This window comes from Sorex fumeus, unplaced genomic scaffold, assembly GCF_029834395.1.
Source record: "Sorex fumeus unplaced genomic scaffold, SorFum_2.1 ptg000063l, whole genome shotgun sequence".
In the NCBI taxonomy this organism is placed as follows: domain Eukaryota; kingdom Metazoa; phylum Chordata; class Mammalia; order Eulipotyphla; family Soricidae; genus Sorex; species Sorex fumeus.
In genome coordinates, this window is record NW_026606120.1 from 52,641,898 (window position 1) to 52,667,020 (window position 25,123).

At 43.5% G+C, this 25,123-nt stretch overlaps 1 pseudogene; it reads left to right on the forward strand.

Annotated features, from left to right (window-relative positions):
- Positions 1–20,661: 20,661 nt before the first annotated feature.
- On the forward strand, positions 20,662–23,392 carry LOC130035029 (interferon regulatory factor 6-like; annotated as a pseudogene).
- The last annotated feature ends 1,731 nt before the right edge of the window (positions 23,393–25,123 follow it).

The window sequence follows — 25,123 nt, forward strand, 5'->3', positions numbered from 1 at the left end:
TCTTCCTCTTGCTGTTCAGGGGAGGATGGGAAAGGAGGACAAAAGCTGGTCCAAATCAATGGGATTAAAACACTGGGGGTAGTTAAGAAGGCAAAGCCTTGCAGGGACAACATGTGAGCTGGAAATAACCCAAGAGAAAGGAATAATCATGAGAGAGGTTGGCCTGCAGCTCCAAAGAGGGAAGGGAAGAGGAGGGGATCTGGGGATTGGAATGAGACTGTAAGATTTCAAGAAGACAGCTCTACAAAAGAACAAAATCATGCAATTTGCAGCAGCCTAGAGGATATCATGCTAAGTGAAGTCAGAATGATCTCTCTCATAGGTGGGACTTAAAGATGCACAGCAAGGAAGCAATGAAGGTCTAAAGGCAACTTAAAGAGATAATTGATCCACACAATAGAATGGGGAGGAGCTTGAGAGTGAGGCATATTGGGGTTCTTCAGAGAGGGAAGGGGTACATTGATGATGGGCATGCTGTTGGAGTTATGTGTCTGAGAAACCATTCTTAGTAGCACTGTAAACCACAGAATCTCAATTTAAAAATTTAAAAGATAAAGATAAAGGATAAAGATAGAAAAAAAGAAGACAGCCAGGGGCAGAAAGCTAATACAGCAAGTGGCCCTTATCTTGTATGTTGTCATTCCTAGTTCAGTCTCCAGTAATGCATATGGTCTGCTGAGTTCTGCCAGATGTATTCCCTGAACCCAGAGTCAGAGTAATTCCTGAACACTTCTGGGTGTGGCCTATACCCCCATCCTCAAAGAAAACAGCTCCGGAAAGTTCTTAAAATACTGTGATGCCTTGGGGGCCGGAGTGATAGCACAGTGGGTAGGGCATTTGCCTTGCACATGGCTGACCTGGGTTCAATCCCCAACATCCCATAATGTCACCCAAGCACTGCCAGGAGTAATGCTTGAGTGCAGATCCAGGAGTAACCCCTGAGCATCACTGGGTGTGATCCAAAAAGCCCCCCCAAAAATATTGTGATATCGTGATGCCTGGGTTCTAGCCTAGACCAAATCAGAATTTCATACAGAACACAAATATTCTTCCCAGGTTGATTCCAAGGAACACCTAGGACTGATCCTATGAGAGGTTATGGAAATTCCTTTTCCTCTCCAAGTGTGCTCCACAGACTTCAGAGTTACCTGTGAGATGGTTATAATCTCAGACCCTCCCCCAGACTTGCTGAAGAGGAATCTACAGACCCCCATGACATTCAGGTGCTCACCAAAGTTTGGTGAGCAAAGATGCAGTTAACAGATGGCTCTGGATTTCTGCTCTGATCTTGATCTAAACATCAAGAATAGTTGCTTATCCCCTTTGAGACCGTTTTTCCCTAAGATAAGAATAAATTTGCCTGTCTGCTATGTGGAGGAGACTGTGTCCTTTCATAAAGCATTGGCCATGTACCCTCCACACAGTAACTACTCAGTAGATGTCAGTTTCTGCTCTCCAAAAGGGGGTTAAATGAAATCTACTATGCATTTAGAAAAATGCTACCATGCAATAAGTGCCTAGTACATACAAGTTATCATTATTTCCTTAAATATTCCCTAGGCATAATAAACCCCTGTGATCATTTGCCCTTAGCATATTGTTTTTTTAATCAACTATTCAGGGGCCTAGAGAAGGATGTGGCAGTAGCTTTCAGTGGCTAGAGGCTATATTTGGCTCTTTGCTCGGGAGTGATCATTGGTGGTGTTCAAGGGATCATATGTACTGCTAGGGATGACTGCACATAAGATAAGCATCTTGGGCTAGAGTGATAGTACAATGTGCAGGGCACTTGCCTTGTACATGACAGACCTGGGTTTGATCTCCAGCATCCCAAATGGTCCCCTCAGCCCACCAGGAGTGATCCTTGGGAACAGAATTAGACATAAGCTCTGAGCACTGGAGGATGTGATCCCTCAAAAAAATTTTAAAAAAGAAGAATACAAGTGCTTTACCAACTTTACTATCACTCTGGCCCATAATCTAATAAATTTTAAGACTCTCTACCCCACTGGATCATGTGTGTCTACTATGTCCTATTCAACTCACCTCCCCAAGCCAAGAATAATAGTAGGTGCCAAGCAATCTGTGTTTAATAATATGTAGGCCACAAAAGGTTCCTTGGCAGAGCAAGGCTGAGAGCTCAGCGTACCTAGGGTTTCTGGGTCCCTGGTTTACCCCTTCCTGGCTCTTAGAGGACAGTCTCCTCAGTGTCCATGAGTAGAAAGTGAATAACAAATATATTATGGAATATTCTGTGTTGGACCAATTTCAATTCACAAAACTAAGTGCTTTGTAAACCTAATTAGACTTTAAGCTTCTGGAAAAATAAAATCAACCTTCAGGTTGTTTCTGAACTTTATTCATTTCATTCATTCTCTAAATGGAAAAAAATGAGGGTCAACCCCTTCTATTATCAGACTCAGTGGCAGACAAGGGGAGGCTTGGCAGATGGCAGTGACCCTCTCCTAATGTGGTCACCCTGGAGCTGTGCACAGACAGTGCCAAATCTTTTAATTAGGCCACTTAATTGGCATGAACACAAATGAGCACACAGGTCACCTTTGCTCAGGACAGGGGTCCAGAGGGGAATGTGAGGTCTCCAGGTATGCACTAAATGAGTCTCACTTGGGCCAGAGGAGAAAGGGTTGTAGGTACATCATTGAAAAACAGGTCTCAATCATCCTTAGGGAGCCAGAGGTGGACTGGCTTCCCCAGCGTACTAGGAACAACCTAGCATGTAGCAGGGTTTGGAAATCACCCTTTAGAGATTTCTAAGGTCCAGCAATTTTTGTTAATTTATACACTTGCTCACCTGAAAAGGGTTTTTGCATCCCTACATTATGTTAGCCCAGCTGAGCCAGCTTCAATTCCTCCACCCCTCTCAAAGAGCCTAGAAAGCTACTGAGAGTATCCAATATGCCAAACACAGTAACATGAAGTCTCACAATAGAGATGTTACTGGGCCCGCATGAGCAAATTTGATGAACAACGGGAGGACAGTGACAGTGACAGTGACAGATCTAAATGGAGCCTTAAAGTAACTATGTAACTTAGCTGCAAAATCACACAGCAAGAACGACAGAATTTGAACCATGGATTAACTACTTTGACCCTGTGTTAGTAGAAAAACTTTGTCACTATGACCTCTTGGTGTTTGGAACATTCCTGAACAGGCCAGGGCATGGGTGACAGATTATCTGGTCAGAACCAAGTAGGTTTTTTTTTTTTTTTAGATGATACTGGGACCTGAGCCACTGGTCAGAGGAAAGTGGGGAGGTAAAATAGAACTGAATCTCCTTCTCCATAATGACCTCACACTCAGGGAAGACAGAACCCTGGTAGGAAGAATAATTGGAAGTCAAGCAGATGCACCCCTGTCTCCTCTTTGTCTCTAAAGAGACATTTTTTTAGGCAGAGGTAGTCAGCGTTTACCATCTGGAGGCTAGGGACAGATGGCTGCCCATGCTCTGAGAATGAGGGTGGCCTAATTCCTTGAGCTGTAGAACTACTGTGTCCCTGAAGAGCTGCTCAAAATTCTGCAAGTTGCAAAGAAGTCAGTAATTGAATCGACTCTTTGCTCTTCCAATTGCTCTCACTTCCTCTGGTTTGCCTTCGATCCTTGGTCCTTTATCAGTGGCCTGGTTGTACTGTTACCTTATCCTTCAATTTTCTAAAATTTGGATCCTTGAGATGGTGAAGCATATCCCTGACTGGCACACAGGTAGGAATAATAAGAGGATATGAACCAGCTCTCCCCCCCTCATTGCTCCCTCAATGTCCCAGGCAAGCAAGGGCAAGGGCCACTTGGAATAGGAAAAGGCAGTTCCACAAAGGGACAGCTAAGAGGAGTTCTGCAGACTGGATTGAGGGATCATAAAGAAGAGTCTAAGACCTGAGTGGCATCTTTCATTGTCTTTGATGAGAACTTTCAGGATGTTTCTTACACATTCACTACATTCACTGTTCCCTTCTTGTTCTGGGAAGTGAGGTCTGAACCTATTTCTGGGTCTCAGTAAGGGATGCCAGCTTGGACACTCAGCTCATTCTTTACCTTGATGTGTGTGAGGATTAGTTAAACTGGAATATGAAGTCTTCCATCCAGCACATTTGTAGAGGCCACCCAGTCTAAATCATGAGGCCAAGGAACATTCCTACATCCATTCAGTACATATTTTTCCAGCATCTGCTCCACATCAAACACTTCCAATTGCTCACTTTTCAGGAAAGGCAGAAAAAAAATGATCCACATGGCCCTGCTCACAAAATTTTACAATCTTGTGGTAAAATGCTAGAGTAATTAATACTACAAATCATTAGAATGTCAGAATTCAGGAAGTATTATGAATGTCTTCATGGGCTAGAGTAGAACCTTCCCTCCCTCTTCAAGACTGGGTCTGATCAAAAGGGAGATGGTATATGGGAGCTAATGGAGGATCTTGGAGATGAAATCCAGTCTTGAAACTTTCTGTCTTTGGCTCTTGGGACAGCAGAAAAAAATAAACAGATAAGAGAAAGAAAGAAAAGTGATATGAAAAGTCAGCTTGAAGTTGGAAGAGGCGAATATAATGGATGGAGAAACCATATCTATCAATTCCTTTTGTTTCATCCATATCATTGATGTAGGTCCCTCTACCCTGTCTCACTGTCTTATACTTTGTAGAATTATAGCAGAATGCCTACCCATTTTTGTAACAACAAAAGTGTGTCCAAATATCCCCTGGAAGGAAAAAAGAAATCCTCCCTACTTGAGAATCACTGGCTTAAAGATAGTTTATTCTTGAACTTAACATTCAAGGTGCTCCCTGATCTGATTCTAAATTGCCTTCCAGTAAGTACTCTTCCTCTGTTGTTTCCTATACAAACCTATAACACCACTGCAATCAAGTTCAAAAGATTTCCCCAAAATCTATCCTGTTTTCTTGGTCTTTGGTCTTGTTGTTTCAAGTATTCTTTCCCCCTCTCTATTTTAAAAGTAAACTTATGTCACAAGATTCAGATCACTTCTGAGAAGCTTCTCCAGGTGTATGGATTTTAGTTTTCCCATCTTTCAAAGGAGAATAAAAAGTGACCTATGAATTGCACATAATAATATACTGTCAGGGCTGTAGAAGACCTGGGAAAACACTCTTTCCTCTATAGGGGAAGCAGACAGAGGTGCAGGACAGCAATGCATGTTGTGGGAAGACACACAGCCATTTGGAGATTGAGCTGTACCTAGAATCTGGTGCCCTGGGCTCGACATTCTAAGGTCAGTATTCTAACCCAGCATGTCAGCTTTGGCAAGACAGGGCACTATTTAATCAACAGAAAAGTTAGCTCTAGGGCGATGAATAGGTCACACAAGCTCTCTGCACCTCAATTCCCTCTGTCAAATGAGGAGCAGACTCGGATCATCTCTAGGTCATACTGTGCTCTTTGTGTCATCAGGAGCCTATTTGTTTTGTGAGAAACGATTGCCATTCCAATAGAAGGTATTCTCATGATTAATACTTTCCCCATCCATCTCTCTGTATCAAAATTGAACCCCAGAGCTAACTCCCCAGAAGGTTAACATAACGATTTTGCTACTCATCATAACAACTCTTCGCATCGTGCCTCTGCATCACTCCCCAGCATCATTCTTCAAATTCAAATGTGAACCAGAAATGACAAATGATTCTTGTAATACGCTCTTTGACACAAATCATTTCTGATTGCGCAAGACCCTGGACAACCTTGAGCATGCAGAATCAAGACGAAAGGGAAAAGTCTCAGAAAATGAACAGCATTGACTTGCCGATGAGAACCCTCTGTTCACGAGGCAGTGGAAGTTATGTGCTGATTACCAAACATATCGTTTTTGAAAATGAAGAAAATCTGTGGGGAACTGGTTCTGTGTGGTGGCGGGGCTCATCTCACTACATCCTTTGCAGCTTCCTGACTGTTTTCTGATGCTGACAAAGACAAACCTTCACAGGTACAAGGTTCAAAACTTGTTAATCACATGCACATATGTCTTACTTCATCCTCTCAATGAGCTTGGATACTAATAGTCATTCTCACACTGCAAAGCATCTAAGGGGCAGCTCTAATAGGTAAAGTTCCTACAATGATCTATTACTATTTAAACTAATTTTCTGTGGTTTATGGATGAAATATTAGAATTGAATGTACATTGATGTGAGGTAGGCTTGTGTAGACACTCAAGGGAATGAATTAGGTTATTATAAATCTGTCTCGGTTCAAGTAGAAAAACAGGCCAAGTGTTTCATAAGTATTATTATTTTTCCATATGTACAGAAACTCTATGAAATAACTACTAGGGTTGAGGAAACAGAGTTCCAAGAATTGTTCAGTGACTTTCTCAAGGTAGGGACAGAATGAAAGGCAGATGCAAAGGTCCGCCAAAGATTCATGTTCTTTTCCAAAGCTGGAAGATGTGACTGGGAAGTGGTGGCCTGACCAAGAATTGTCCATCTCAGACCCCCTGAGATAGAGGATGCCTTTATCTACCTGTTTTCAACAAGCTGGAGCGATAGCACAGAGGTAGGGCGTTTGCTTTGTGCTCAGCCAGCCTGGCCGAGCAGGGTTAGATTCCTCTGCCCCTCTTGGAGAGCCCTGCAAGCTACCGAGAGTATCTCGCCCACAGGCAAAGCCTGGCAAGCTACCCGTGATGTATCCAATATGCCAAACACAGTAACAACAAGTCTCAAAATGGAGACATTACTGAGCCCGCTTGAGCAAATCAACAAACAATGGGAGGACAGTGCAGGCAGTGCTTTTCAGCAAGAAATATTGCTATAATTTCTTGGTATAAGTGACAGCAAAATTAGTGTAGTTTTCTCTTTTTACTCTTGCAATGGACATTAATCCCTAGACAGATTTTACAAACTGGATTCCTGAATGTCTGTGTAGACTCCTGTTCATGTTTCCGCATCTACTTCTGCCTGCCAATTTACTGCCACTTGCATGTCACAGAAAGATAAATATTGGATTCAGTCATTGAGACATTTGTTACAGCAACTAACATTACTGATTCATAAAGAGTGTAAAAAGTTGTTTCACTGCGTGTTCTCATGTTTCTACATTAGAATGATTAAGATTTTTACAGATTCGTATAAAAGCCACAAAGGACCAGAGTAACTAGGGTTCTGGAAGGGCTGAGTCCAATGCAGAATTGGAATGTAATCTGGATCAAATTTTTTCTAGAGTCTTTTTGTTAGATTATTAGAGAGCGCTTATCTCTGTCTCCAACTATCTAGCTCTGCAACAATGAGAAAATTGCTTAACCTTTCTGAATCTTAGATCCCTCTGTAGAAATAGTTCATGATACTCTCCTAGGACTGGAATGAACACTACAGATGGTAATAAATGCAGACATCTAGCTTAATGCTTGGGCTGCAGTAACTGCTCAATAACTGCTAATCTCCATACTCTTTCCAGACTTTCCTCCTTGTTAGTGATCACTCCTTCTATTGTCTATATTGTATTGCTGTATAGAAGAACCCAGAAAGGTAGGGTATTGAATCTGGAAGAGACTTAGTGAATAAAGTACATATGGAGACATATAGAAATCATGGCATGACCCAATAAAAAGAGTTAAGATGGCTAATAGGGTCAGGTGGCATTAAAATTTCCACAGAAACATGACTCATGGAAGAATCAGGGAGTTGCCCTTCTTAACATGAGGTCTAAAATGGGATCCTCATTGTTTTTCCGCACAGACTTTCACTAAGGCAACTAAAATGATAAAACAATGAGAGATAGAGAGAAATACTAAGAGATAGATAGAGACAGAGACATGTGGTGACTTTCCATGGTCAGAGAACCAGTGTCTAGCGAGGTGAGACTAAGCACTTAGTTCCCCTGAATTACAGCTCAGTGCTTTCTCTGTGGGATCCACCCTCTACCAGTATTGTCTGCTCCTTGGGAACCACCTTTCTAGAGGGGCCATCAGTTATCCCAAAGCTTCCCTTTTTTGGTGTAACAACATAGTGGTACTCAGCCAATACGTGTGGAGTGTAATGAAGTCCTAGGGAAGAAGTTTCCTACCAAGCAGATTCATACTTTCACTTAAAGGACCCTCTCGAGGAGAATCTGTGGCATGAGGCCATGAGGATGGAGGTACACTGGGCACAGAGATATAACCAAGAGCTGTGAAATTGGTGTCACATTCTGACTTTTAGAAACAAATTATGCATTCCTATACCTGTGAAGTTTCACTCACATCCCCCAGCAAACAAGTGGCAGGAGACACAGAAAAGAATACTCCCCCAGTGTGCAGACAAGGAGACTGAGGCACTGAGAGGGTAAATGGGCATCTGAGAACAGGTGGCCAAGAGGCTATCGTTGGTGGTTGCAGGACACAGTTGGGTTTACCTGAAGAGAAGGTGGCTACAGAGACCCAGTGCAGTAGCATTCCCTGACACACACATTCCTTCTCAGATGCCCAGCAGGTGCCTTGCATTTTAATGGGCCCAGGATGTTTCTGTTTGCAAAGAGGTCAGCTTTCTAAATGGGCATCCAGATGGAGAGACCTTCTGGACTTTCCCAGGGGCCAGCCAAGGCTGCTCCTGCTGCTGGCTCCTGCTTTCCTTGCCCTAGAATCCTTTCAGTGCCTTCTATGCTAATAAACATACTTTTCCTAAGCCCCCCCCCCCCCCCCCCGGGCTCCCTAGCTGGATTCCACTGTGAAGGGCAGAAAGGCAGGCCACACAAGCAAGGCAGCTCCAAAGGCAAACATCTTACAGCCCAAATGTAAATTCTTTTATTTTGTTTTCTGCCTTCCAAGAAAATGCACAGAGGACTTTAGTATGCAGAGTCTTTAGTATGCAGAAGTGCAAATAAGAGGTTCACTGCTTCACCCATTCAGCCTGGGTTAGGACACAAATAACAAAAACTCAGAGCAAGCTGTGATGGCTTGCAAAGCACATACATTCATTGTCACCCTCTCACTTGATTCTCTTAAGATGCCCAGCTCAACAGACTGAACTGGACCAGACATTTGTTGAGGGCTAATTGGAGGAGGCACAGAAGATTCAGCGTCTAGATGGGAGACAGGATATTCCAGGAATTAGATGAGGGAGTAGATGGGGTGCCATGAGAATTAGTGGGCACGTATGCCAATGGACTTCACTATAAGAGGTAACATGCACATGAGGAAGGACTAAAGGTGAAGGAGTGGGCAGAGAAGAATGGTCCTGGTAGATGGATAGTACAACTGAGAGTCTGGATCTTGCATTAGTTTCTTGAGATTTTCATCTCTGCATTTCTTCAAGAACAAATAATAGTTCTGGAGGTTGGAGATCCAAAATGAAGGTGTGCTCCAGAGAACTCCTTCTAAAGGGCTTTGATTCCAGTTACCTCCGCCAAATTCCTTGTAGCCATGGGAATTCTATGATTTGTCCTGAGATGGTGTTCTCTGAGATTCTCTGAGATGGGGTTGTCTTTGCTTCTTCACAACATCTTCCTTAAAGTTCTGTTATAAGAGCTTCCCACTGACAAAGACACAATCATAATGGATTTAGAGACTCATCTAATGATCTAATTCTAACTGGATCAGCTGCAAAGACTATTTGTAAATAAGGTCATATTCCTAGGTACTTGAAGTTTGGACCACAATATCTCCTTGGGGAAACTGACTCAATGCATGAGCATTGCTCCAACAACCACAGATGATGTAGAGATCAGAAAACAGGGTAGCAGGAGAGTGTAATTGTGTCTACCAGGCCCCATGAAGAGAGCGTGCAAGCCACAAGGAAGACTGACTTTGCCATTCATTGTAGAGCAAGAAGATCCCCTTTTTTTAACCCTCATTTAGTATTAGTCTTCTTTGGGTTCTCAAGGTCTTAAACAGTTTCCTAAGAACATAGATATCAATAAATATAAGAAGCTCTGGGTGGGTGGATAGAAATATCCCTTCTGGATGGTTAATTGATATCAGAAACAAACTCTTATTAATCATGGACACCTGAGGACAGTGGTCAGTACTTAGGACATGCTTAATAAATCCTTGTTAATCAAATACTCAGGTCTAGTTCCTATATCAGCTGAGTGCACAATTGTCTCTTCATATATATATATGTGCTTTTGTACATTTGCACCATTGTTTTAACAACACTCAATCTTTTCCATGTGTCTTTATATGCAGTCTTTATTTCTTCAATTGAAATATTTATTTTAGCTGCTAAAACTGGAATTCTTTATTACATGTTCTCAGGCTTCTGCATCTTATATTCTGTGGTTGGTGAAATAGATCTGACTGTCTTTTGTTATTTGTCTTAGAGGGAAAAATCAATAAATTATTTGTGTGTCTTTAATGTAGAGGGAAGTAACAGAATTGGTTTGCTGTCTCAGGGTTGACAAATTAACACTTAAAATGGGGTTTATCTGACCCCAACATTGTTAGAGGTTGTAAGTTGAACAATTCACTTTTAGGATTTAAGATTCACCTGGGTAGTATTCTCAATATCTCTCTCTGTTCTCTCTCTCTCTCTCTCTCTCTCTCTCTCTCTCTTGCACATGCACTTCAACTACTCTGCTCAGAAGTAAGTAGATTTTTTAGCCCCTGACTTACTTACAATCTTTGGACTTCTGAAGAATAAGGGTTCAGGTGTTCCAGAAAATATTCAATTAAATTGCAGTCAGAGCAATTAAAAAGTGATTTGACAAGTGAAATACAGGTAAGACTTGCTTCATTGCAGCATTTAAACTGGAGGAAGTCCAAAGCCTGCAAGATCTTCTCCCCATTTTACAGATGTGTCAGAAGTGGCTTAGAGAGGAATGAAGCCTCACCTAAGCAGACCTTGCAGGTACCACTACACGAAGATGAATTGCTCAGTGGAAACTCAGGCCCTTGCTGCGAAACCCATGGTTACCTGCAGGACTTACAGGACTTCTTGCTCAGGATTTTGGACTTCCTTGCCTGTGAAAAGCATAATAAGGAATATAAGTGGCCTTATGGGATATTCCAGGGATTCACTTAATGAGAAAGAAAGGAATACAAGGGAAGTTACATCCTCAAGCATAGCATGCACTGGATCCTGCAAAGCCAGGCATTTACCTACACCGTAAGACTCTGACTCAGTTACTTCTCCAAAGTGTACCTTTCCGAGGCACACACACCACAAGTACCCTTGGTCTAGGTACCAATGCCCAGTACCCATCTCCAAGGCATGCTGTCATGGCACTGATTCTTTGGTCTAGACTAGCATTTTCCAGAGTAGATAATACTTTCCCTTGGCTGGGTCAAAACAATCCAAGGGGGGAGGGGGGCTGTAGGCTCCAATGAAATTAGGAGATATTTTTATTTTGTTTGCTTTAAAGAAGAACAGTTTTCAAGGTGGGAGGAGGCACTAAATGATTTATTTTTGAGACACCAAATGATTTGTTTTTTATAGAAAGGGGAGTAGACCAAAATGATTTTGGGACCTCTGGTTTAAACGCTAGCTTTTTCATGTCCATCCATTTATAAGCAAATTTCATGACTTCATTTTTCCTAACAGCTGTATAGTATTCCATTGTGTAAATATACCATAGTTTTTCTTTTTAACAAGTCATTTGTTCTCAGGAACTTGGGTTGTTTCTAGATTCTGGTTATTGTGAATATTGCTGCAATAAACATAGAAGAGCAGATGGCATTTCTGCTGTGTGTTTTTGGGCCCTTGGGGTATATTCCCAGAAGTGGTATTGCTAGGGCATATGGAAGCACACTTTCTAGCTTTTTGAGGAATACCCATATTGTTTTTCTAAAAGGGTTGGACCAGTTGACATTCCCACCAAAAATAAATGAGAGTCCCTTTCTCCTCACATCCATGCCAGCATCAATTTTTCTTGTTCTTCTTGATGTGTGCCAGTCTCTGTAGTGTGAGATATCTCATTGTTGGTTTTGATTTGTATCTCCATGATGATGCAAATCATGATTTGCATTTATTCTGCGTGAGATGAGTCAAAAGGAGAGTGACAGACATAGAATGATTGCACTCACTTGTGGGATATTCACTTAATCACTTAACTTCCCGTTAGTCGTCGATTTGCTCGAGCGGGCGCCAGTAACGTCTCCATTTGTCCCTGTTGTGTGCTAGTGTAGCCCAATGGCATCTGTTCTCTCCGGGAACATGAAGGGCCTCAAACCGATCGTTCACGATCTTGACGAAGAAGTCTGACCATTTGGTAGGTGGGCGGCCACGTGGTCTTTTGACATCCCGTGGAATCCAGTTGGAACAGCTCTAGTCCAACGGTCGTCTTTAAATCTCATTACGTGACCAGCCCATCTGATTTTCGACACCTTGGCAAATGAGACAGCGTCCCTGATTCTTGATCGTCGACGGATGTCAAAACTCTGGATTCTTTCTCTCATTTGAGTGAAACGTGATATTCCAAGCATAGCTCTTTCTATTCTTCTTTGGGAGACCTGAATAGCGTTCTCATCTTGTTTGCGTAGGGCCCAGGTCTCTGAGGCATGTGTTAATGCAGGAAGAACAGTGGAATCAAAGAGATGTGCCCGGAGCCGGAGGTTCTTTGTCCTCTTAGCTATTTCTTTGACGTTCTTGAAGGCGTTCCAAGCCGCTCTCTTCCTCCTGCGCAACTCAGGTGCCAGGCCATTTGTCATGTTGACCTCTCGACCTAGGTACACATAGCTGTTGCATTCGGAGATGGTCGTTCCATTGAGAGCGAATGGGGCGTCAGGAACAAGGCTGTTTCTCATAAACATTGTCTTCGTAAGATTCAGCTGTAGTCCTACCTTTCCACACTCACGGTCAAAGTCGGCCAGCATTTGTGCCGCTTGGCTGATGTTTGGTGTTATTAAAACAATGTCATCAGCAAAGCAGAGGTGGTGTAGTTGCCGACCATCTATCTTCACTCCCATTCCTTCCCATTCCAGTCGTCGCATGATGTCCTCGAGGGTGGCACTGAAGAGTTTCGGTGAAATGGTATCACCCTGCCGCACTCCTCTCTTGACATCAACGATCACTTCTTTGTAGAATGGTGAGATCCTGGTAGTGAATCCGCAATACAGCTCACGGAGGATCCTGATGTATTGGGCTTGAATGCCCTGATTGGCTAGGGCTTCAATGACCGCTTCCGTCTCAACAGAATCAAAGGCCTTCTTTAAATCAATGAACGTTAAACAGAGCAGCATCTTGAACTCCCGAGAAACCTCAATGAGCTTGGTTATCGTGTGGATATGGTCGATGGTGCTGAATCCTTTGCGGAACCCGGCTTGCTCGCATGGTTGTCCTTCATCTAGTGTTCTGCCAATCCTATTTAGGATGACTCGAGTGAACAACTTGTAGATGACAGACAATAGGCAGATCGGGCGATAGTTGCCAATGTCATGGATGTCTCCCTTCTTGAACAGTAGTACGGTCCTGCTGGTTTTCCATTGGGATGGAACCTTGCATTCAGACAGGTAGCGAGTGAAGAGCCGAGCCAGTGTATTGATGAGTACTGACGGCAGGTTCTTCAGGTGTTCAGGTCTGACCTTGTCTGGGCCGGGTGCTGTTTGTTTCTTTACCGACGAAATGGCATGTCGGATTTCGGAAGGGAGAACGTTGGGAACGACATATCCATCCAGTGGAATTTGGTATGTCGGCAAGTGGACATGGCTATCGAAGAGATTTGAGTAGAAGTCATGGATAATCTTCTCCATTGCCGTTCTGGAGGATGTGATGGATCCATCAGGATGTCGGAGGGCAGTCATCTTGGTCTTGTAGTTGGTGAAGGACAGGCGGGCATTACGAATACTTTTCCCGGCTTCTGCCGCATCTACCAGTACTTCTGCTCTTCTCTCTTTGAGGTCTTCCTTGATCGCATCTCTGCACTGCTTTGTGAGCTCAGACGTTAGCTTGTGGTTGCCTGAGGCATGTGCCAAACCACACTGATGAATTAGCTCAAGAGTTTTCGAAGATAGGCGATTTTTTGTGGCTATATCTTTCTTGGCGTTCCTCGCACATTCATGGAGGTGCTGAACCAGTCGATAGTATTCCTCGTCAATGGCATCTTCCCAAGTTGCTGCAATAGTACCAAAGAGTTCCCAGTTGGTGGTCATTCTGGGAGTTCTCTTTTTGAACTTTGCAGCCTTTTCTCCCCACTCTGTGAAGTAGAATTTTGCATGAAGGAGACGGTGGTCCGATCCCGTTCGAAATTTTGGGACAACAGCGACATCAGTCAGGCAAAACCGTCGATTGAATATGATGTGGTCTATTTCGTTGTGGAATCGTCCACCGGGAGACTCCCATGTCCATCGTTTAGATTCTGCCTTCTGGAACTGTGAGTTACCATGAATGGTCTTGGTCAACATGATGAACTCAGACAGTCTCTCACCCTGTTCGTTTCATTCTAGGCCATGGGTCCCGATGTGAAGTTCTTCAGCTGATCTTCTTGGTCCTATCTTGGCATTAATATCACCCACAATGATCTTGTAGAAGGTGTGGTCTTCTTTATAGAACTTCTCCAGCTCCATGTATAACTTCTCAATTTCTCCTTCATCATAATTGGATGTTGGTGCATAGACAACGAAGATAGAAACTGCAGGCAGTGAGCCACATCTATTCAAATGTAAACGTCCGATTCGGGTTGTTAGGCATTCGAATGAATCAATGCTCTTGGCCAAGTTTGTGTTGACAAGGACACCGACGCCTCCGACACCTCTTTTATCGCATGTTCCGAGGAACAATTCTTCTCCAGTGTTGAAAACGGCATGGTAAGATTCGTGCCTCCTTGTCTCGGTCAGACCAATGATGTCGTACTTGATCATTCACGCTTGTACCATCAGGTCCTCGATGGATGCATCTGATGCTAGCATACGTGCATTGAAAGTACAGACGATCATTTTTGTCTTTCTTCGTTGTGGCAGCCTAGGTTGGCCTTGAGATTTTGTCGGCCTCTCCTTTCTCATCCTTCTCAGTGCTGCCATGTCGGTGAAGCCTTCAGGGTCAGGTGAATGAGACCAGTTGTAGTTACTGGTTTTGGCATATTGAATACACAACGGATAGCTTGCCAGGCTTTTCCATGCGGGCGGAATACTCTCGGTAGCTTGCCAGTCTTTCCAAGAGGGATAGAGGCTTTTGGGGCGACCCTTGTAGGTGTTACCATATTTGAACCCTATCAAATACGGTACGACAATTCCAGAAGATGAGTACTTAGTGTCTTATGATGTGTCATAATCAGCCGCGCGGGTCCGGAAAGCCTCCTGGAGTGTGGCGACGGCTGGGTAGTGGAAGTAGTGTGGGATATTAAAAAAATGTAATATGAAACTAATACCCAAGGATATCAGAAACAAGAGTCAGGAGGATTGGTCAATGGTTGAAGCCTACTTCAAGTGTTGGGAGAGAAGGCAGTTGGGATGACGAAGGGACCACTATGACAAAAAATAGTTGGAAATGATCACTTTGGGTAAGAATTATGTGCTGAAAGTAGTCAAAGCAACAAACACGATGATCTCAGTATATGTATTGCAAACCATAATGTACAAAAGGAGAGGGAGGGAAGGAAGGAGGGAGGGAGGGAGAGAGAGAGAGAGAGAGAGAGAGAGAGAGAGAGAGAGAGAGAGAGAGAGAGAGAAGAAAAGTGCCTGACATAGAGGCAGGCTGGGGAGGCAGAGAGCAGGAGGGAAACTAGGGACACTGGTGGTGGGAAATGTACAACGGTGAAGAGACAAGTGTTGGAACATTGTATGACTGAAACACAATCACGAACAGTTTTGTAACTGTGTTTCCTACGGTGATTAAATTTTTAAAAATTAAATAATAAAATAAACCCTAGCTTCTTAAACTGATTGTGAGGTTAAAGAATAATTTGGCAACAGTAAATGATTTTTAATGCTTTTAAAGCTCATGGTCACGGTCACGGTCCTCCTGTTGTTCATTGATTTGCTCAAGCGGGCCCAGTAACATTTTGAGAAATCAACCATGTAAAATCATCTGAGATATTTCTGGCAATGGTCATATAGGCAGATTTATTGGGTTAAAAGGGGCTACACGGGGCTGGAACAATAGCACAGTGGGCAGGGCATTTGCCTTGTACATTGCGGACACAGGTTTGGTCCCCGGAACCCCATATGGTCCCCCGAGCATTGCCAGGAGTGATTCCTGAGTGCAGGGCCCAACTAACCCCTGAGAATTGCTGGTGTGACCCAAAAATCAAAAAAGGGGGGCTATAAGTGGGAAAAGTTGAAGACACTCTCCTCCACTGGTGGACCAGAGAGATAGTACAGCAGATAAGGTACTTGTCTTGCATGTAGCCAACCTGGGTTCAATCTCTCAGCACTGAGAGGAGTGATTCCTTAGCACAGAGCTAGGAGTAAGACATTGGGGTAAGTGAATGCATTGGGGTATGACCTAAAAACCAAAACAAAGACTCAGTGGTCCAATTTGGAAACTTTAATCTGGGCTCTGATATTTACTATCTGTCACCTTGGATATATCCCTTTATCTCCCGTATCTATTGCTTTATTCATTTCATGTAAATAATCAATTTTCTATCTCCTTAGTACAGGTAGAAAGACTGAATGAGACCAATAGGTGTGTGCAAAATGATTAACCTAATATTCTTACAGAACTCTTGACTTAGCTCACTACATTTGAAAGGATCAATCACTTAATCACTTAAGTGATTCACTTAATCACTTAACTTCCCGTTAGTCGTCGATTTGCTCGAGCGGGTGCCAGTAACGTCTCCATTTGTCCCTGTCACGTGCTAGTGTAGCCCAATGGCATCTCTTCGCTCCGGGAACATGGAGGGCCTCAAACCGATCGTTCATGATCTTGACAAAGAAGTCTGACCATCTGGTAGGTGGGCGGCCACGCGGTCTCTTGACATCCCGTGGAATCCAATCAGTAACAGCTCTAGTCCAACGGTCATCTTTAAATCTTATTACGTGACCAGCCCATCTGATTTTCGACACCTTGGCATATGAGACAGCGTCCCTGATCCTTGATCGTCGACGGATGTCAGAACTCCGGATTCGTTCTCTCATTTGAGTGAAACGTGTTATTCCAAGCATAGCTCTTTCTATTCTTCTTTGGGAGACCTGAATGGCGTTCTCATCTTGTTTGCGTAGGGCCCAGGTCTCTGAGGCATATGTTAATGCAGGAAGAACAGTGGAATCAAAGAGATGTGCCCGGAGCCGGAGGTTCTTCGTCCTCTTAGCTATTTCTTCGACGTTCTTGAAGGCGTTCCAAGCCGCTCTCTTCCTCCTGCGCAGCTCGGGTGCCAGGTCATTTCTCATGTTGACCTCTCGACCTAGGTACACATAGCTGTTGCATTCAGAGATGGTCGTTCCATTGAGAGCGAATGGGGCGTCAGGAACAAGGCTGTTTCTCATAAACATTGTCTTCGTAAGATTCAGCTGTAGTCCCACCTTTCCACACTCACGGTCAAAGTCGGCCAGCATTTGTGCCGCTTGGCTGATGTTTGGTGTTATTAAAACAATGTCATCAGCAAAGCAGAGGTGGTGTAGTTGCCGACCATCTATCTTCACTCCCATTCCTTCCCATTCCAGTCGTCGCATGATGTTCTCGAGGGTGGCACTGAAGAGTTTCGGTGAAAAGGTATCACCCTGCCACACCCCTCTCTTGACATCAACGATCACTTCTTTGTAGAATGGTGAGATCCTGGTAGTGAATCCGCAATACAGCTCACGGAGGATCCTGATGTATTGGGCTTGAATGCCCTGATTGGCTAGGGCTTCAATGACCGCTTCCGTCTCAACAGAATCAAAGGCCTTCTTTAAATCAATGAACGTTAAGCAGAGCAGCATCTTGAACTCCCGAGAAACCTCAATGAGCTTGGTTACCGTGTGGATATGGTCGATGGTGCTGAATCCTTTGCGGAACCCGGCTTGCTCGCATGGTTGCCCTTCATCTAGTGTTCTGCCAATCCTATTCAGGATGACTCGAGTGAACAGCTTGTAGATGACAGACAATAGGCAGATCGGGCGATAGTTGCCAATGTCATGGATGTCTCCCTTCTTGAACAGTAGTACGGTCCTGCTGGTTTTCCATTGGGATGGAACCTTGCATTCAGACAGGTAGCGAGTGAAGAGCCGAGCCAGTGTATTGATGAAAGGATCAAAGCTTGGTCAAATCTGTTCTTGTGTGCCAAGATTGTGTGCACACTCCCAGAGTATTGTGGGGCGCTGCCCCAAACAGCTTTTCACTCAGCATTCTCTTCCTTTCCATAAAATTTTGAAGAATCAGATGGATTGTATGAGGGTGGCAGTGAAGGCTTGAAAGCACAAGCTGTAAAATGGTTCTGGCTCCATCTCCCTGGGGCCTTCATTTCAACACTGTTTTGATCAGAGGGATGGTTTCAGCCATGAGCAATTGATTGACCTCTACAACTCTGTCATCCACACAACTGATTTATTACTGAATAATGAAACTTCCTGTGATCCCTGCTAGCATGAAAGCAACCATTATTGAATATTTACTTCTTGTCAAGTTCTCCAATTACTTTACATATATTCTCTCATTTAATGGTATGAGAGAAAAGCCATAATATAAGTAGAAGAAGTGGTGAGCCATCCAAAGAGGTTAAATAAGCTTCCTAGGATACACAATCAGTAAGTGGAATATCTGGATATGAACCCAGGACCCCTTTCACCATATTTTTTTTAAATGAGTGAACTGTGGTATAATTTCCATAACAAAGTTTTCAAATAGACATTTTGAAGAGTCTTGAGTGTAAATGGTGCAAGAAAACATTTAATTGTGTGCACACAGTTTTACAACTGTTTGTAGATAGCTGTGTAACTATCATGTAAGTATTCAATGGAATAGTTGCCTCACCACAGAATTTCCCCCTCAGCACCCTGCAGGCAGACTTCCACCAACCCCAAGCCCTAATAACTGCTGATGTATTTTCTATGCCTACAATTGTACCTTTTCTGAAATGATCTATAAGTGAGATCATGCGATCTGTAGTCTTTTGATTCTGACTTTTTAAATTAATTATTAATTTGTGAATTCTCATTAATTTGGTCCATTTTATTGCTTAATAATCAATCACTCACTGAAGGAATAGATCAATACTCAGTTATTCACTCACAGCTGTCACACATTTGGAAATTCCCAATCGGTAGCTACTATAAATAAAATTGTTATACAAACTTGCATATCATGAACATGTGGTCATTCCTCTTGGATATAAATCATGAGTGAAAATACCAGAATTGCAGGTTAAGTTACCGGCAAGCTACCGAGAGTATCTCGCCCGCACGGCAGAGCCTGGCAAGCTCCCCGTGATGTATTCGATATGCCAAACACAGTAACAACAAAGTCTCCAATGGAGACGTTACTGGACTCGCTCGAGCAAATCGATGATCAACGGGAGGGCCTTTACTTACTTACTTACTTACCAAACCATTTTCCAAACTTTGTCCCTTTTAAAATCATGTCTTGAAGTCATGAAGTTTACATACAAGTGGTACTACATGGAAAGTATCATGGTAAGCGAAATGACTCAGAAAGAAAGGGATAGACATAGAAAGATTGCATTCATCTGGGGAACATAAAGTAACAAAATAGGAAACTAACACCCAAGTATGGCAGAGATTAGTACCAGGAATTTTACTCAATGACCTGGAGGACAACCACAGATGTTAGGGGAAGGGGGAGCTCAGAAAGAGAAGGGAACACCAAATAAAGGGTGTTGGGAGGATCTGCCCATGATGGGAGAGCATGCTGAGGGTAGACTGTCGACCAAGCATGATTGCCACTCAATGCCTCTTTTGCTGACCATGGCACTCAACAGGAGAGAGAGGGAAATGCCCTGCCACAGAGGCAGGGTGGGAGAGGGGCTGGGGGGGGGAGGGGATGCTGGGATCTGAGGTGGTGGGAAATGCGCACTGGTGGAGGGATGGGTGTTTGATCATTGTATAATCGAAACCCAAGCACAAAAATGTGTAAGTCTACAACTGTACCTCATGGTGCCTCACTATTAAAAAATAAATAAATAAATAAATAAAATCATGTCTAGCTTTGAAGGAAATGGTTTGTTTCAGCCTCATTTTAAACATTTAGGCTGAGTATCACCTTTCTTCTTCTCCTTCTTTTAATGTAGGATTTATTCAGCCACTTATTAAGTGCTATTTATTCAGCCACTTATTAAGCTGACTGAAACAGGGATGAACTCCACATTAGTTTTTTTTAAACATTTTTATTGAATATCTGTGAGATAGACCATTACAAAGCTGTTCATGGTTGGGTTTCAGTTCATATAATGATTGAACACCCATCCCTCCACCAGTGTACATTTCCCACCACCAGTATCCCCTGTTTCTCTCCCAACACCCTCAACACCCCACCTCCTCCCCCAGCGTGCCTCTATGACAGGCACTTTTCTTCTTTCTCTCTCTATCTTCTTTTCCTTTTGTGCATTATGGTTTGCAATGCAGGTACTAAGAGGTCATCATGCTTGTTAAGGACATTCAGTATTTTTAACAGGAATGTAAGGCTGGAGCAGCTTTTTAACTGCGTGGCAGCTTTGGAGTGTTGACATGACTGCGAAGTCTCCCAGAAGTACAGGGAAGTGGGGGGAGGTAGCCCATCTCAACCTTAAGAAAGCCTGGAGATTTCAGTCATAAAACCCGCATACCCAAATTTTTAATTGATTATATCTCAGAGAGATCCATCCTGAGACAGTGAAGTCCAGCCAGGATGATGGCAGTGCTTTTGGACTATGGAAGTAAGCAGCTGCCAGGGCCTCTTCTTGGGTGGGCACCAGGCCAACCTGCCTCCTGACGACTTACCACGGTCTGTTCAGCCTTGTGCAGGTACAAGATTAATGACAGTTTTTGATCTCTTTCGAGATTTATTTATGGGTCTCTAAGTAATAAATTAGTTTGTATAGCTGAGCTGGAGGTTGTTTAGGGGCATGACTCCCATATACCTAACTTTTGGCTATTTAATTTCTTGGGAAACTTGGTCCTGAGTTGTTGGGGTCTGGCCAGAAGCACAGTGGCAATTTTTTGGGGCATCAGGAAGCCTGAAGTCACCATCAGGCTGCTAGTGCACTTGTCCCACAGGTACAGGTTGACCTGCTGGCGGCACCACATGCCCTCACCCTTATTCTTAACTGCTCTGAGTTGAGAGATTGAGAATAATGATATTTCATTGAATTCAAGATGTACTCAATTTTAGATGCACCATTTTTCTAAGTACCACAAAGAAACAAAAACAATTCTGGAAAACCATGAAACAATGTCTAAATGGAATTAAAAACCTTTCGCATGGCAAAAGTAACTCAGGCTAAAATAAAAAAGACACCCTATTGAATGGGAGTAAATATTTGCACTCCATACATAAAATATAAAGGCTAATATCCAGGCTATATAAAGCAGTCACAAATCTGGAAAGAAAGCAACCAATAACCCCATCAAAAAGCAGGCAGAAGAGAGGAACAGACACTTTCTCCGAGAAGAAAATGAGACAGCCAGTAGGCATATGAAAAAGTGTCCATTGCCTTTTATTAACAGGGAGAGATAAATCCAAACAACAAGATATCATCTCACATCAGTGAGATTGGCATATATCAAAAACCTGAAAACATCCCACATTGGTAGGCAATGTGAAGGAAAACGAATCCTCATTTAAAGTTGATGAAGAACAGTATGGAGACATCTCAAAATAGCAACCATAGGGTTTCCATATAACCCAGTGATTACACTTTTTGGCCTTTACAAAAGCAAAAACATTAATTCAAAAAGATATTTGTGAAGGTGGTGGAACAGAGGGATAGTACAGGCGGTGGGATGTATGCTATGCATGCAACCCAACCCAGGTTCATTCCCTACCATCCCATACAGTCCCCCAAACCCTCAACAGGAGTGATCCCTGAGTGCAGATCCAGGAATAAGTCCTACATTATTGGGTGTGGCCCAAAACAAATAAACAAAAAAAGTGTGACCAGGTAAGGACCAGCACAGCAAGGGAGTAGAGCCTGCAGTCCCAGTCTGAATGTGGCTGGGTGTTGCTCTCCTGGCTGGCTGAGGAGTGCTGATGGTGATGGGAAACCTAGCTAGGAACATGGTTCCAGGAGCACACCCATGGTAAGGACTGTGGGTAGCACAGGGGGGATGGAGACTTGAGGCCTTTGTGAGCTGCCTACTGATCATGGTTCTCCTCCCCCACAGAGTGCCTGAAGCCCTGACTGGTGGTGCAGGTGGACAGTGGCCTGTACCCATGCCTCATCTGGCTGCAGCAAGACTCCAAGTGCTTCCAGATCCTATGCAAGCAAGCCTGGTGCCATGGCACACATCAGAAGGAGGAAAACTCCATCTTCAAGATCTTGAGTATGAGTTGAGCAAGTACCAGTAGGGGGTGAATGAGCCTGACCCTGCTAAGTGGAAAGCCCAGTTTTGCTGCATGCTCAAGAGTTGTGAGTGCAGCCTCATGGAAAGTAACACCAATGAGGTGCCCACAAACAATGTGAAGACCAACCAGGTGTGCAATATCTTAAACCCCAGGACTCCATCATCAACCCAGATTCCACCAGGTCTGCCTCCTAGGATGAGAAGGACAATGAACTGGATGGCAAGGACAAGGACAGATGAGCTGGACCAGTCTCAGAACCACATTCCTACCCAGGATATCTTTCTCCTGAACATCAGGGGCACTGGCCATTGTGCATATAGCCCAAGAGGAGCCCTTAGAGATGGAAGTACCCCAGGATTTCATGTATCCAGAACTGTGTATCATCTCCCTGCTAATGACTGACCTTGGCATCAAGTTCTAGTATCATGGGAAGGAGTGTGGGCTGACCATGACCATAAGCAAGTCCTAGGGCTGCCAGATCTGGTATGGAAACCTCCAATCCTAGCCAGAATGAGCTTTTCAGGCCCATGAACCTGGAGCAGGTCAGATTATTTGGCCTGGAGCACACAGCAATGAGGAGCAGAAGTGGTTCATGAGAAAACTGCTGGATGTGATGGACCAAGGGCTGATCCTGGAGGTCAGTGGGCATGCCACCAACTCCATGTGTTTGAGCTAGTGCAAGTCTAGGACGTGTGCCCCCCTTGCCACCATACCCAACCTCACTGAAAGTCAGAAGACCGTCATATTTATGTCTGAAAACATTCCTCATTGAGCAGCTTGCTCAGCAGAAGGAGTGGATCAAGAAGCAGCCATCCTTAGAGATGTACATACTGGTGCTTCTGGGAGGAGTGGCTGGATTGGGAGACCCAGAGAGGAAGCTGCTCTTGGATCAGGTCATCCCCATAGAGGCATGCATGATATACAGGATGTTTTATGGTGACTTCACACACTCCTTTGACAGTGGCAGCATGGGCCCGCCGACCTCCATGCCCAACATCAAAGTTTACATTGTGATGCAGCTGAATAACTGTGCTGCACCCTGCAGACCCAGGAAACTTGCCCCCAGCCTGAAGTTGTGCCCCGCATTGTCTGCCTAGTAGCCTGGCTGCCCACACTTCTTATCCCTTAGCTGCCCCCCTTCCTGGCTTCAGCAGGTAGCTAGGCAAGCTGACCTCCTGCTGTTTTTATAGATGAGATTACATATAGGGATGGTTTGTTTTATTCAGATTGAACCAGCTTTGTTCCCTCTTTTTTGTCTAATGAGTTGGTTATCTCTGATCTCCAACTCAGCCTATCCTTGAAAATTGATTTAATTTATGGGAAAATTGAGAGAAATAGAGAGGGAGATGACAGAGCTATATTCATTGTAATGCTAAGTATAATAACTATGGTACAGAAACAACCCAAATGTCAGATGAATGGATAAAGAAATGGTATATATACACAATAGAGTGTTGTGCAAGTTTAAGAAAAGATGAAATTTTATAGTTCACTGCAATTTGGATGGAACCAAAGGATGTCATGTTGAACAAAATCAGTCAGAAGGAGAGGGACAAATACCAGATGTTCTCATTCATCTGTGGTATATGAAGAAACAAACCAAAGGAATAGGCAGTGTCAAACGATGATGAATCCTAACCTCCAACTCTACACCTTGTATTTCCAAGAAGTGGAGGTGAAGGGGGATAAGGAGACAGACCAGAACTGACATAAGGACAGTAGAGGGTCTTGGACGTTTTGTTGTGGTAGTGGGGTAGTAATTTTGCACATTAAAATCATAGATTTTTGGGGCCAGAGAAAAAGTAAAGTAGGTAAGGTGAACCTTGCATGAGGCTGACCTGGGTTTGATCCCTGGAATCCCCTAAGGTCCTCTAAGCCCCACCAGGTGTGATCCCTGAGAGGAAAGTCATCACTTTGCACATTACGGACTGTGACCCCCAAAGCAACAAATAAATAAAGTCTTATAGATTTCAATACTACCGTAACCATGTTAACTAAACTATAATCTATTTTTATAAGAAAATATTTTGTAAAAAACTAAAATACCCTAAATAATACATTGAAATACTCTAAATATAACACACACATAGCCAAAATAGAAAATAAGCATGAGAAAGGCAGTGTGTTCCCAGCATAAAGTCACCTGCAGAATTTTCTGATTGTTTGACTCTAAGTCACCAGAGAACTGTTTTTCCTCTTGGGATTCCTCTCAGCGCCACCCACAAATGGATGATGTGATGTAGCATTTTGAAAGAGGGCTCTGTTATTGTCACCAGGATTTTCTTCCAAGCCATTCTCCAGGCTGAGAACTTCCTGATTTGACGACACTCAGCACCCAGCTGAATTATGTATCACCAGAAGTTAAGCAACTTCTGTTCAAATTGAGTTTTTTTTCCCCCAAAGGAGTTTTGGCAAAGGGGTGTTCGATGCCTTAAAGATAGCTCTGCTATCTTTAAGCTAAATTCATTACATGATCCTCGATGGCTTTGAATTCCATTCATCCTTTAAAAAGTGAAGCAAAGCTTTCTCCTGTCCTCAGTATACATAGATTCTGTGTGTGGAGAAAACACACGAAGCAGGGCAGCGACATAAACAACAAACAGCCATACCTCTGAGAACATACATGTCTGCACTATGGGCTTCCTACATGCCTGTCTCCTGCCTGCCATTGACTGAATGATGCTTTCATTTGTGGGACATGGCTTGATTTGGGGGCTATTCATGGGGGGGGGGACTGCATCTTAGAATTGATAAAATAAAGCATAGGTTACTTCCAAACTGGAGCATCTCTCAAGCCCTTATTTGTGTATGTTTCCCTAAATCTTTGT